The 13,256-nt window shown below is 43.3% G+C and overlaps 2 protein-coding genes across 5 annotated transcripts in view; one reads left to right on the plus strand and one right to left on the minus strand.

The window, feature by feature from the left end:
- LOC136440108 (transmembrane channel-like protein 7) overlaps window positions 1-13,256 on the minus strand; it is a 382,010-nt gene that overhangs the window by 35,055 nt on the left and 333,699 nt on the right. The window contains exon 1 of one of the 3 annotated variants that reach the window (XM_066435928.1): window positions 8,592-8,775. The exons of 1 other annotated variant lie outside the window; for it this stretch is intronic. The gene's annotated coding sequence lies outside the window, so the exon portion shown is untranslated. Of the gene's footprint in view, window positions 1-2,502; window positions 2,624-8,591; window positions 8,776-13,256 lie in introns of those variants that run through there. One more of the 3 variants, XM_066435929.1, reaches the window with a different exon arrangement.
- Window positions 9,427-13,256, plus strand: part of LOC136440107 (transmembrane channel-like protein 5) — a 28,089-nt gene continuing 24,259 nt past the window's right edge. The window contains exon 1 of one of the 2 annotated variants that reach the window (XM_066435925.1): window positions 9,427-9,602. The gene's annotated coding sequence lies outside the window, so the exon portion shown is untranslated. The remainder of the gene's footprint in view (window positions 9,603-13,256) is intronic. The other variant, XM_066435927.1, reaches the window with a different exon arrangement.

The raw sequence follows: 13,256 nt of genomic DNA on the forward strand, positions 1-13,256 counted from the left end.
CAAGTGCCAGACAGTTCCACCCTTAGCCCTCCTTTCCTGTTGAGGGTTGGATTGTATATCCTCTCATATATTGCCTCCCTTACTCCACGTTCGAACCAGCGGGGTTCGCGGTCAAGGATATCAGTGGATTCGAGATTGAACGAGTGCCCCTGGTTGTGTTTTAGGTGGTGGAAAATGGCCGAGGAGTAGCGGTTAGCGCAATGTTCTTTGTACCTTTCATTAAGCGATCGGCTGGTCTCTCCGATATAAGTGTTGTTGCAGTTAGGTTCTTCACATTTCAGTCTGTAGATGACATCGGCCTTGCTGCCTTTGCGGGGTCGGTCTTTAGGATGTACCAGTCTTTGTCTGAGAGTTGATTGAGGTTTGAAGTTGGTGGCAATGTTGAAGTTTTGGAAGATCCGTCGGAGTTTTTCGGACACTCCTTGTACATATGGAATAGTGATGTTGGCCTTGTTTCTGTTGGTCAACGGTGTACACTTAGGCGTTTTCTTGGACTGGTCAGACGGTTTGAGGGCTTTGTTGAACCCGGATTGTCTGGGTACGAAGTGCTACGCGTTACCAGATGAGCTAAGCTGTAGTGTGTAACTCATGTCTCTGTACGTAATGCTATAAACTCACTACATCGTATCATTTATGTCTATTTTTGGTCGTTTTCTTCACATACAAGGACGCGAAACATCACACAACCACCCCGATCTCCAAGCAGATGGAGGGTCTGGGTCAGCGTTTTACACAATGTGTTCGAGGTTTTTATACCTCTTTGAGTCCCAGTGGTCTGGATATTTTTTTTTCTTTCCCATCCCATACAAAATGTCCACTATTAACGTAACGTTGCGGTCACATTCATCGCAGGTCGTCGTACGATATATCGATTTTGATGTGGTGGGATTTCCAAGCACAAGGGTGCCTCCGTATTCATACGGGTTTTACGGAATTCATACGAGTTTTTACGGAATACATACGATTTTTTCGGACTTAATATGCGAGTTTCATTGATACAGGTGTACGACACATGCACAGCTATCGGTTCTCCATCGTGTGACGATCGCACGACGCATACCAGGCCCCGAGAAGACGGACTCAAATGCCACAAAAACAGAGACCAGATCATAATTACATCTGCTTGGAGAGTAAACCACGCGTAACTGGTCTCTGGAGAGTCATCAATTATTCAGAACTTCAACAGTTACATCGGCGATCGATATCAATTTACACGGACGACATGGGAACACAAAACCGCAAGGCAGTCCCCGCTATTCATCTGTGTCAGAGGGTTCGATCAGGTAACCAGATACGCAGCGGTCATGTTGAAAAATAACGAGGAGCAACTGTCGTGATTTGCTCATCCGTGCAAAGTTGATTCATCACTATAGTAAAAGATGTACTGCTAGCCTGTTTCAATGGCTTTATTTTTGCCCATCATTATTCTAGCATACTACAGAGGATTTCTGGAATGTCTTTTTGTAGTTTCCGGTTGATTCAAATAAGATAGACTTGGTTTGTGTTACTTACCCGAGATTATGATGGTGATCTAATGCCATTACTACTGACTGACAGTAGTGATGGTGATCTAATGATGTTTATGTGACGTTACTTGTTTATTTTTCCATCCCGATAGGCCATACAAGGGAAAGGGAAATTTTGTTTTTTAATCATTTTGAGCAAACACCTTTTGATCTTGAAATCATATACAGTAACGTTCTAACCTGCTAAATATACTGTGAAGTTTCACATGATTGATTAAGATTTTTCAAATATTTTCCCTGGACTTATCAACTATTCTCCTACTAATTGAAATGACCAGTGCTAGTAGGTCAATGAATTATTAAATACATTTTTCCGGTCGCAGAATAGGGGCAATGTGGCTAAAATAATTCTGCCCCAATTAAAATGTTTAGCTAACGTTTCAAGTTAATCTTACATAAGAGATTGCCATGTGAGAAACTAGAGACCACAATGCGATGTCCTTTTCAATACTGTGTGACCCGGAAGTTGGACATCCCTTAATTACTCTGCCGTTTGGCTATTTAGTCTCACTTTAATCACACTAAGTACTGGGTAGGATTTCTGTTCACGCTCAGATGTAATGAACCGGAAAACAACATGTAATACTGTGTTGAACCCCTGTATTGTTCCTGACTTACTATTACGTTTGTTACCTGATCTGTTGTTTCTTTGAGGCTCCGGTGGCAAAAGAGTCTGAAAAAGGCTGCTGCGTCTCCAAGAATCATAATCAAAAGTGTGAACGGCACAGAAATCATGGAGAGTACAGTTGGATATTCACAGGGGTTAAATGACCTTGAACCTACCTCTTGTCAAAATGGAGGGCAGGTGAGGCGTTCTTCACACCTGTACGCACAGGTAAATCCGTACCTGTCTTCACGGTGACCTGACCTTCCTGTTGTTGTCGACATTCTTGGACCTTTTCACAGCCATGTTTACAAAGACAGTACTGATCCAAGAAACAAACCACGTCTCAAATACAACGTATAACACCCTTACCTTCACTAGGATGTCTACAGCCAGCTTGCTTCACCCATATGCATGTGTACGTGTGTTGTTACGTTCTATGACTCGTACCACGCTTTTGTCTGACAGAACACATCATTATTCCTCCCTTTCTAAACGGGACGTTAAAGTGATCAACTTACATTACCTCACTAAGCCCCCTTAAGGGGCGGTCTCACAAGTTCGCGCAGTGTCTCTAAACGTAACGTATTTTGTAAGCAGGTGCTTTACAGTACGGGTATACCTGGGTGCGCGTGTTGTAGTTTCAATATTGAGAATTTATTTTGACAGAAAAAAAGATTTACCTGATCTCAAAAACAAAATGCATGTGAAGGTTTTATCGAACTTTCTCTTTCTTCTGTCTTTCTTTTATTGGAAAGTAGAAATGGAAGACATCCTTGTGAGTATAATTTGTACGAACAAGTCCTTATTCTTTGATTTTGGTTCTGATTGCAGGTCAAAATGTCAATGAAAAATTAACCGTATTCACTCATTTAAAAACTAAAACTAACATTACGTTCTCATGTGATCAGAAAAACTGTATACCTTTTCCGTCGAAAACAAATTAGGAGTCTCTTCGGATGGTGACGTGAAGGCGGCGGCCTCGTGTATGAGGGAGCTTTGGGCGTAAGCCTCAAGCGTCAAACCTCTGCACGTAAAAGAACCCAACACACTTATCGAGAAGAGTAGGGGGTAACCCGGTGTGCTTGGCCAAAAACGCGAGCCGTGGCGAGGCCGCATTGCATTACCACTAGCTACTTGAAAAAGCATCATGCTTCACCTCAATTGAGGATGCCTGATTTACCTTTACCCTTACCCTGTCTTAAAAAGATTAACTCCTTTCAAAGCGACGTATGAACACACGAGACGATCCCTCACTTGGGTCTATTTTGACAACCCTGCGTACACAATCCGCCCGTCATTGTGGGGCGGGGTGTCGTCTGATTTGGAGCGCTCAGCAGCGGGACGACAGGAATGACCAACGTAGGGCTGGCAAACTACACTGGCTGGCTCCAAGGTTTAAGACATTGCTCCAAACCATTGATGATAGCACTGTTTTCGTGGATTGGCTTTCCTTAATTTCCCAAAGCAACGTTCCAGGTTTTTGTTGATCGAATGACATTCTAGTTTCATGCGTTCTAGAACACAGTGTGCGATTGTTCTCGTGTAATACTATCAGACCATTGTGCTCTGGAATATTTATAATCAAATATGACAATATCAAAACATTGATCAGCTAAAGAGAGAAACGTTTATCATTTGCTACCAGTTGACTCATTTCTGTTGACCATTTGTGTGCCCAATGCAATATGAGGTACACGTATGAAGAATGTCCTGACGGTTCTTCGTTTTGAGAAATATAAACAAGTCTCTATCAAGAAACCAGAATTGAAAATATTTTTACCAATCATTTGCTACTAGTACGTACTTTTAATACTTTGTCGCTATATCTTACATTAGCAACTCATTATAGATGTATAGTAAGATGCCACATCCTCATATCACTGTAGTTATTCTACTTTTTCACCATAACTGTAACTTAGCTTGGAAGAGCATACACATACAATAAAGGTACAATATATTTCATTCATTATCATTGGCGGATTATGTATGTTGAACGTTCAGGTCGATCTTTCCTCCCGCTAACCGCTATCGAATGTTTTGGGCCTATTACCACAAGCACTCTCATGGTTTAGTGGCGATGAAAAGGTACGTCGACATGACCCGAATCCGGGTATATTTACCGTGCGCAAGGCTCGTTCTAACGGTGACGTCTCCTCATAGAACACATCAAACACGTCATGCACAGACACAACAACACAACGTCCTCAGTAAACGTCACGTGCAAATAAACACCTGGCGTCGCCATGACGACGGACGACACACCACCCCGCGTCGCCATGGCAACGAGAACAACGTTTTGGAGCAGACAATCGAGATGTAATTACGGAAGGGCACTAGCGTGTCTTTTGTTTTGGATGATGTAATTAAAGTTGGCGATAGACGAATCGATCGCGAAATGAAATTGTTTGACCTTGAAATGAGGTCATTCCATCTTTGGCCACGGCAATTCGATTTGTTGGTTTGTTGGATGGTTCTTGAATTTGAAAATGACAATAATGATATCGATCTTGAATATCAAAATTAGAAAAGAGCCTGGGGGAAATTACCATTATACTTTAGTACAGACAGTTTTAGGGAATCATGATAGCCAGATTCAAGACTTCTTCCAAGCCCTCTGTTATCATCTTGTTCTCTTGTGGAATGTTTAAAATGTCTGAGAATTGATCAAATAATGTCTGCAGTTTTGAAGATCTAGTGCACGTTTTGAGGAGTCCTTCGGTCCTTCATTTCATCTCAATTTTCTGTACATTATTAGTCCAAGAAGCAGGCCGGATATGCTTTGTTTTATTGGAGAACACCAGGGTACTGATATCATTCCGTGTCCGATAGCAATGTCGCTTGTCAATACACACATAACGTTTATGTGGTGCTCTTAGAGAGAATTCAAACTATCCATGTTGTAAAAGCGCCACCTACAGATGACCTCATATTGGTCCGAGCAAGTTCCGAGAAGGTTGACTTTTTGATCGGTCGGTCGCTATGAATGGCCTTTACATTCGAAAAAGATTTCGGAATCATTTTAACGTCAATGTATGATATATCATCATTGACTTATGTTAACCGTCAACGCTTTGTCAGAGCATAATGTCCTTGGTCGCGGAGGCTGGAGAAAACTCTAGGGAAAAGTTTGTGAGGTCCAGAGACGACTTTGAATCCAAATGACACACACACGATAAAACTGCAATCAAAGACTGCTTCTTTGAATGTAGAGGTAAGATAGCCTCTACCAGGCCCCAGAGGCGGCCGGAAAGAGTAGAAATTGGCCAAATAGACATTAGAACAAGATTGGCAACATAAAAATATGTTGCCATGGCGACGGTGGTCTCTGTTATTGTTTTCGTTTTTTTAGCCCACATGCAAATAAGGACCTCGCATTAATCATATCAGTTGATCACCTTCTCTGGCCAAGTAAAACAAGTTGTCCAATGTATGAAAGTCTTGTTTTCACAAAAAAGATATCGTACCATTTCCTCTTAATTTATGTAAATGAGGCCCTCATATGCAAGATTTGTGTCTAATACTGGCCATATTTACTTAACTTCCAAATGGTGCAAGAATGAAATCCCCATCATTTACCACTGTGGATTTATAGTATTTTGTCATTAACTATGCAAATTAAGTATTAATTTGCATAAGTGATATCTATCGATATTTATCTCTTTCCCGGTTCCATATGTCATGTGTTTGAGAGTCCTATAATGGAATGCAGCTGGTTTATAAACTTTCCTCATTAATTATGCAAATCAGATATGGATTTGCATAATTGGCATATAATTATGTAAATCATCACCTAATAATAAGCTATCTACACACCAAGAATTATGACGATCCGTCAGCCCCTTCTTGCGTTATTCTCTTTCAAAGTTTGAGACAAAATCAGCTCCTGCAGTTTAAAAAACTGCTAGGGGGTCCAAATCTACAGGACCTATTTTCCCAACAAAGAGCTATCCACCACTAAAAATTCATGACCATAGCATGTTCAGAACACGAGATTTGAAAAGTGAAAGTTCCCCTGCAGTATCATAGAAAGTTGCTAGGGGGGCCAAAATATACTCATTTCAAAGTCTCACACAGACCTACCCCCCTACAAAATATGAAGACAATACATCCAGGCATTCATGAGTTATCGTCCCGTGAACTTTCACATTCCTGTGCAATTCCTAGAATTCTTGCAAACTGCACACAATATATATACCAATTTGGCTCGCCCCTGAGGCGTCGCCAAAAACATGAAAGAGGAGTTAGTCTGCTATAGGGGTACAGTTCTCTACCAGGCTCCGCGGGATGGCTCGAAAAATAGTAGAAATTGGCCAAGTAGAGTGAATTGTATGCCAAGGGAGTTGGCTACGGAGGAGGGTCCAATATGCCATCCATCAGAGCTGCAATCTGTACCCCTATAGCACACTAACTCCTCTTTCATGTTTTTCTGTCTATATATTTGGCCAATTTTTACTCTTTCCCTCCGCCTCTGGAGCCTGGTAGAGGCTAGAGGTAAGATATCAGTGCGCCGCTACGGTACCCTGGGGGCCAGGCACCGTATATCGGCTAGCCACCAAGCAACGCGCGCGCGCCCAAGCTTTCCCGGCGCACCCTCCCGCTGCCCCCCCCGAAGACCGACCCCGCCCCACTCTCCGCTGTAAACCCAAGGTCTGCTGGCTAGCAGATATGGATTTGCATAATTGGCATATAATTATGTAAATCATCACCTAATAATAAGCTATCTACACACCAAGAATTATGACGATCCGTCAGCCCCTTCTTGCGTTATTCTCTTTCAAAGTTTGAGACAAAATCAGCTCCTGCAGTTTAAAAAACTGCTAGGGGGTCCAAATCTACAGGACCTATTTTCCCAACAAAGAGCTATCCACCACTAAAAATTCATGACCATAGCATGTTCAGAACACGAGATTTGAAAAGTGAAAGTTCCCCTGCAGTATCATAGAAAGTTGCTAGGGGGGCCAAAATATACTCATTTCAAAGTCTCACACAGACCTACCCCCCTACAAAATATGAAGACAATACATCCAGGCATTCATGAGTTATCGTCCCGTGAACTTTCACATTCCTGTGCAATTCCTAGAATTCTTGCAAACTGCACACAATATATATACCAATTTGGCTCGCCCCTGAGGCGTCGCCAAAAACATGAAAGAGGAGTTAGTCTGCTATAGGGGTACAGTTCTCTACCAGGCTCCGCGGGATGGCTCGAAAAATAGTAGAAATTGGCCAAGTAGAGTGAATTGTATGCCAAGGGAGTTGGCTACGGAGGAGGGTCCAATATGCCATCCATCAGAGCTGCAATCTGTACCCCTATAGCACACTAACTCCTCTTTCATGTTTTTCTGTCTATATATTTGGCCAATTTTTACTCTTTCCCTCCGCCTCTGGAGCCTGGTAGAGGCTAGAGGTAAGATATCAGTGCGCCGCTACGGTACCCTGGGGGCCAGGCACCGTATATCGGCTAGCCACCAAGCAACGCGCGCGCGCCCAAGCTTTCCCGGCGCACCCTCCCGCTGCCCCCCCCGAAGACCGACCCCGCCCCACTCTCCGCTGTAAACCCAAGGTCTGCTAGCCAGCAGACCTTGGGTTTACAGCGGAGAGTGGGGCGGGGTCGGTCTTCGGGGGGGCAGCGGGAGGGTGCGCCGGGAAAGCTTGGGCGCGCGCGCGTTGCTTGGTGGCTAGCCGATATACGGTGCCTGGCCCCCAGGGTACCGCTACGGATACGTGACCGGCATTGTATGAACGGATGAACAGAGACGAGGGTCACCGACCTTCAATCGACTCTGAAACTCATTCAACCAACAACACGAACCAGTGAGGTCATTCAACCTCAGATCCGCTTTGCACGAAAAAAAATCCAAACCAGGATAAAAGTAGTTTGGACTTGTGTTACAGTGATAAGTTCCGTAAACATCGAATTTCCTGGACGTGTGACTCATTTGTGACTGGTCTAGTGACGTCAGTGGGTACACGTAATAACATTTGGGAACAACGGACTCACTATATAAAAGATATACTGTAATCCTATCTTAAGTACCAGCTAAACTTTTCTCAGAGTCGGAAATCTCTACCTGACCTCCCGTCGAACAAAATGATTGGTAGAAATCGACCAAAATTGGCCTAGGAATACTTGGTAAGGAGGCTGAGCTTGCATTGGAGACCATGTACAATTCATTCGTTGAGAAAATGGTAACTACATAGACGACCTATTTGGCCAATGTGTACTATGATATTATCCCCAACCCACGGACTCTAGGTAGAAACTTGGTTTAGCGCACAGACACACACACACCCTCCCAAATAAAGCTTACACTTCACTAATTATAACCTTAATCTGTCCAGTTGCTTGAGTAACTTTTTGTATTGTCAGTTTTTGTCACGGTATCTTATTACCTGGATGTCTGACCTTCATCGATGTAATCAAAATGTTTCGCCAAAGCAACGTGAAGTTTACTCACTTGTCCTAAGATATGCACAACTTGGCTGTCTGTCGAATCACCCGAGTAACGCATGTGGCGCGCATGTTGTTGCCTTCCCGATGAATACACCCCGAGAAAATACACAACGGACGTTCTAAGAAAGTCTTCAAAACATGACACAGACGGTACAAGGGCGCACCTGGTGCGTTTGTTTTGTTACTCCAGACCTGAGAGTGGGCGTGTTCGCAAACATTCTCACGATCACCTGTTGCGTCACTGAATCAAAATATCTTTATCTATTGTATTTGATTATGCACGTGTATGGTTCGCACGGTTGTTCCAGAATGAGAACAATGGGGGGATCGGAGGGGGAGGGGGATGCGGGCTCAGGGTCAATGCCCCCCCCCCCGTTTCACAATAAGATAGGGGGTGTTTCGAGTGATCAAGGACCCTCTTGCGTTTCCTGTAGTCCTGTACATTTCCCATCAAACCAACCAAGGAGGTTATATACCCCTTGATCAAACTGTGTGCTATCATTGAAGCAATGTTTTCTGAAGTCTACATAATACATTGGGGTAGGTTGGTGATTGAAGGTTGGACACCCCGAGGAAAAGAATGTTTTAATTAAGGCATAGGTGGGGTCGCTTCACCCAAAATAGTCCACCCCTACCACTTTCACCTTCGTTACCATGGCAACCGGCAACTAACAATAGTGGTGACGTCTATGGGTTCCATCGCGGATGACTTCTGATCCGATTGTCGTTAATCATAATCAACAAACTTTATCTATAGAGCTGCGTCGTGACTTAGAACTGGGCGTGCCGCGACGTAAAAGGTGTGACAAGTCATCTATACCTTGCGGAACGTGACGTCACAGAGCCACGTGACGACAGGCCACGCCCCCTCCCTACATTTCAGCACCAGGAAGTGAATGTGACGCGGGGAGTTATCGGGTGTCTGCTGCAGTTTCCGTCACGAATACTTGACGAATTCGGACACAGCGCGAAGGTTCGAGCTACAAGTGACCAGCATGCGAGTCTGGCTAGCCAGGTAAGGCCGGTTTTAGCTCTTAAAAGAGCGATTATGGCGGGAAAACAGCACTGTCGCTACATCGTGTTGCGACTTTCAGATCCAGCCGTGCGGGGAGATGTGTTGAATGGCGGCTCGCTGAAGCAGACTCTGAAATGATCACACAAAAGCTTGTGTCACGGCCTCGGACTTCGCACACAATGGCTTTACGTAGGAGTTGTTGTTATTCTGTCCATTGTTGAAACCATGGGTTGGATATTTTGTATCAAGGGTAGCAACTGTAGAGATGGAACGTCTGTAACTCCATATATTTTTAGTTTCACATTTGTCGATTGTCGATTATTTGCCTTGTCGATAATATATTTGCACACGTTTGTTTTAAAAATATCACCCATGGATATGGAGTCGATCGCAAATAACTGTTTTGTACAGAGTTTAAGCAAGTCATTTGATGTTGAATCATGTTGCAACATTAGGAAAGAAGTCTTGCACATGTATGTTTACCTCCTTGGTTTATCTGAATAACCTGAATAATTCAGTACACATTTAGCACACAGAGTGGTAGACTATAAGAGTAGATCTATTACATGTCTTTTTTCAATGACTTTTAATGCATGTATGTACTAAGGAGGTTGTATAGTAAGTACAGTGTGTGTGCTGAGCTCATTTCCTTGTACTAGTAGCTGTCATGAAAATTGTTGGCCTTGATAGCAACCAGATGTCTCTCTAAAGTTTCATCCACAACAAAGTTTTTTTATGGTCATCAGTTGCAATTCTCTGATACCCAAGAAGCACCCAATTCCAAAATAAACAAGACAAAAAGGCTTTGGCATTGTCAAGGTTATCTTTTGGACCCTTATTGAACCTCGGAATGATGCTAGGTTGTTCCCAGTGACCACAATACAGCATGATTTGTCCATCCTACATGTACATTGTATACATGGCACCAAAGCTTAACCCACAACTAAACACTGCTCACTGGCTTTACTTGCAAAATCGTAGATTTCAGTTTATTTCCTGTAGCATGCGTAGGTCAGTAGTGCTGGCTCTGGACCAAGAAGTCATGAGTTCAAATCCCAGCTGTGTCGCTCACTCAACGTGAACGCTGACTGGAAAGAGCCCTTATGCAGGTTTGAGTTTTATAGGTAGACGAGCCGTGGTCCTGTTTATTGTTCTTGTTGAAAAGAGCTTCATGTGTAGGGGAATTTCCCCAGTACAATCAAGGATATTTAACCTCGAGCTCCTTGGTACAATGAACCTGTACAAACTGTACATACATTTTCTGTTTCTGTCTTTTCTGTCACTTAGAGTGGAACAATATAGCTCTTCAGGGAGCTAAACTAGTACTGGTTTGACATCACTTTCACTTTCAGAAATAATTAAATGTATTTCAACTATAACGGTAACTTCTTCTGGTATTCTCAACGAAGCCAGTAGCTATAATACTTCGAACCATTGCCTCCCCAACATACAGTAATACAGTACTGTAATTCACTTCATCTTCTCGGTAGCAAAATTTCAATAATAATGGACATTAATTTTCACTGAACTTTAACTTCACGGTGGAGGCAAATGATTCACAGAACGGACGTGTGAAAGAATCGTATATAAAAACAACAGTTTTTTTCACGGTGATGATAAGTTCATGGTACAGCCGGGTGACCGTGAAAACAGTGAACATAAAGTTACAGTGTGAAAGAAACTAGCCTGGGTGCCAGACCACCGCGCTCCTTGCGCTAATCCTTCGGCCGGGGAAGCAACTTGCGCCGCCACCACTGATAGTTCGGCTGCCAAGAGCGCCCCTGTGCCAACTTTTACCCTACTTTTTAAGGCCTTCCCCGCCCAAAAGGGGTTATCGTATTGCATCACGCGAAAGGTCTGGTATCCAGGCTAGAAAGAAACAGTAGTACATTGTAAAAGCAATGATTAAAACTGTAAACTAACAATAGTAAACAATCCACAAATAGCGTAATTATATAGCTTCCGGCAAGGAGGAATACTTAACTGGACAACCTCTCAGTGGGTGGAAATGTAGGTTTTGTCCCTGGCAGAGTCTAACCTGGATGCCAGACTAGCCTCTACCAGACTCCGCTGATCGCTGGGAAAATAGTAGAAATTGGCCAAATAGAGTGAATTGTATGAAGATAGTTGGCTACGGAGAGAGGGTCTAATAGGCAGCTGCGAATGAAACCCTCCATGGCCAAAGTCCCCTGGCAAATGTTCTCCCCATAGCCGTTGCGGTTAGTCTGGTAGAGACTACATGTAACTGCGCCTCCGAATGAAACCCTCCATTGCCAATGAAATCCCAGGGTGGCAAATGTTCTCCCCATAGCCAGCACGATTAGTCTGGTAGACACTAATGCCAGACCCCCAAACTGCCACTCTGTGAACAAGACGTACAGGAGACGTAAAAAATTTGGAGGTGCGTATTTCGCTACCCTTTTTTTAAAGTCACTGTTTGAAGAATGTTCTTGTAACTGGTATTACAAGTGACTGATGAATTTATTCAACGATATCTGAACGATAGATATTTCAGAGTTTGGGGGTCTGGCATCCAGGCTACCCTGGCAGGGGAGTGATGTGTTTCTCAACCTCACAGCCAGTTCGAACGGGGGGGGGGGGGGGGGGGGGGGGCTGCATGCCCTTTTACGAGAAGCGTTACAGAATCAGCCGTTTTGACTTAACGCAACTCGTTGCCGAACTGCTCAATTTAAATGTAGAGCATAATCAGAGTATTCTACGTAAAGCAGACATTCGAATTGAAATTAAAACAAAGCCAGCTTGGTCAAAAATATGTAGCCCCTGCCTTTCTGAATTCCGGTAGAGCGTAGAGCGCAGAAACTCGTGAGAAAGAAGGATTGAACCTTTGCCCATAATCTTGTTGCCTGAGATAAAATCTGCAGCTGCTTACCCATATGTGTGCAAGGCGGCTGGGTAAACCTGAATCCCATTAACTTGATGATTAAGTCTAAATCAGCTTCTGTTAACAGGATAAAGGGATAACAAGAGGGCCTGTCGTCAAAGAAGTTATAATGTCATTATTATGATAATTGTAATAATGTCATTATTATGATAATTGTAATATTCTTGGTATGTTGGTCAGCTTGTCTGCCAATTGTTTAAGATAAACGATGGCTGGGTTTACATACACGATTTTTTTACACAACTTGGAATCGACTCAGGACTGTGCAAGGAGAACCCTATTACTATATATATAGGCTATTAGTATTATTGCCTTTCTTCTCGCTGACAGACTAATGGAGCCTGCAAATGAAACCCTGGCAAATATTCTCCCTATAGCCCGCGTAGTTAGTCTGGTAGAGACTTCACTCAAGTAATGTTACCTAGTAGGAAAACTCCGCTTGAGCAGCCCAAAGCTCCTCACACACAGCCCCGAGTTGACTCCGAAAACTTTTGTGTAACTTACTGTAAGTTTTCATAATGCAGGGCTCAACATACCCACCTGCAACCTGTAAACCCACATAAATTTGGATTCCAAGTAGACATGTAAACAAAGAAGTAGGGTAGGAGGGACAGTACTAGGAACAGTGCGACTTGGGTATTCGCAGAAATTTTTTTTCAAAATTGCAGGGAAACTGCTGACAACTTGTCGCATTGCATGTAACAGAATTTTTTGTTGTTGTTGTTGTAAAATGTAAACAGTATCATAAGCAG

Source organism: Branchiostoma lanceolatum, chromosome 8 (assembly GCF_035083965.1).
Source record: "Branchiostoma lanceolatum isolate klBraLanc5 chromosome 8, klBraLanc5.hap2, whole genome shotgun sequence".
Lineage (NCBI taxonomy): Eukaryota > Metazoa > Chordata > Leptocardii > Amphioxiformes > Branchiostomatidae > Branchiostoma > Branchiostoma lanceolatum.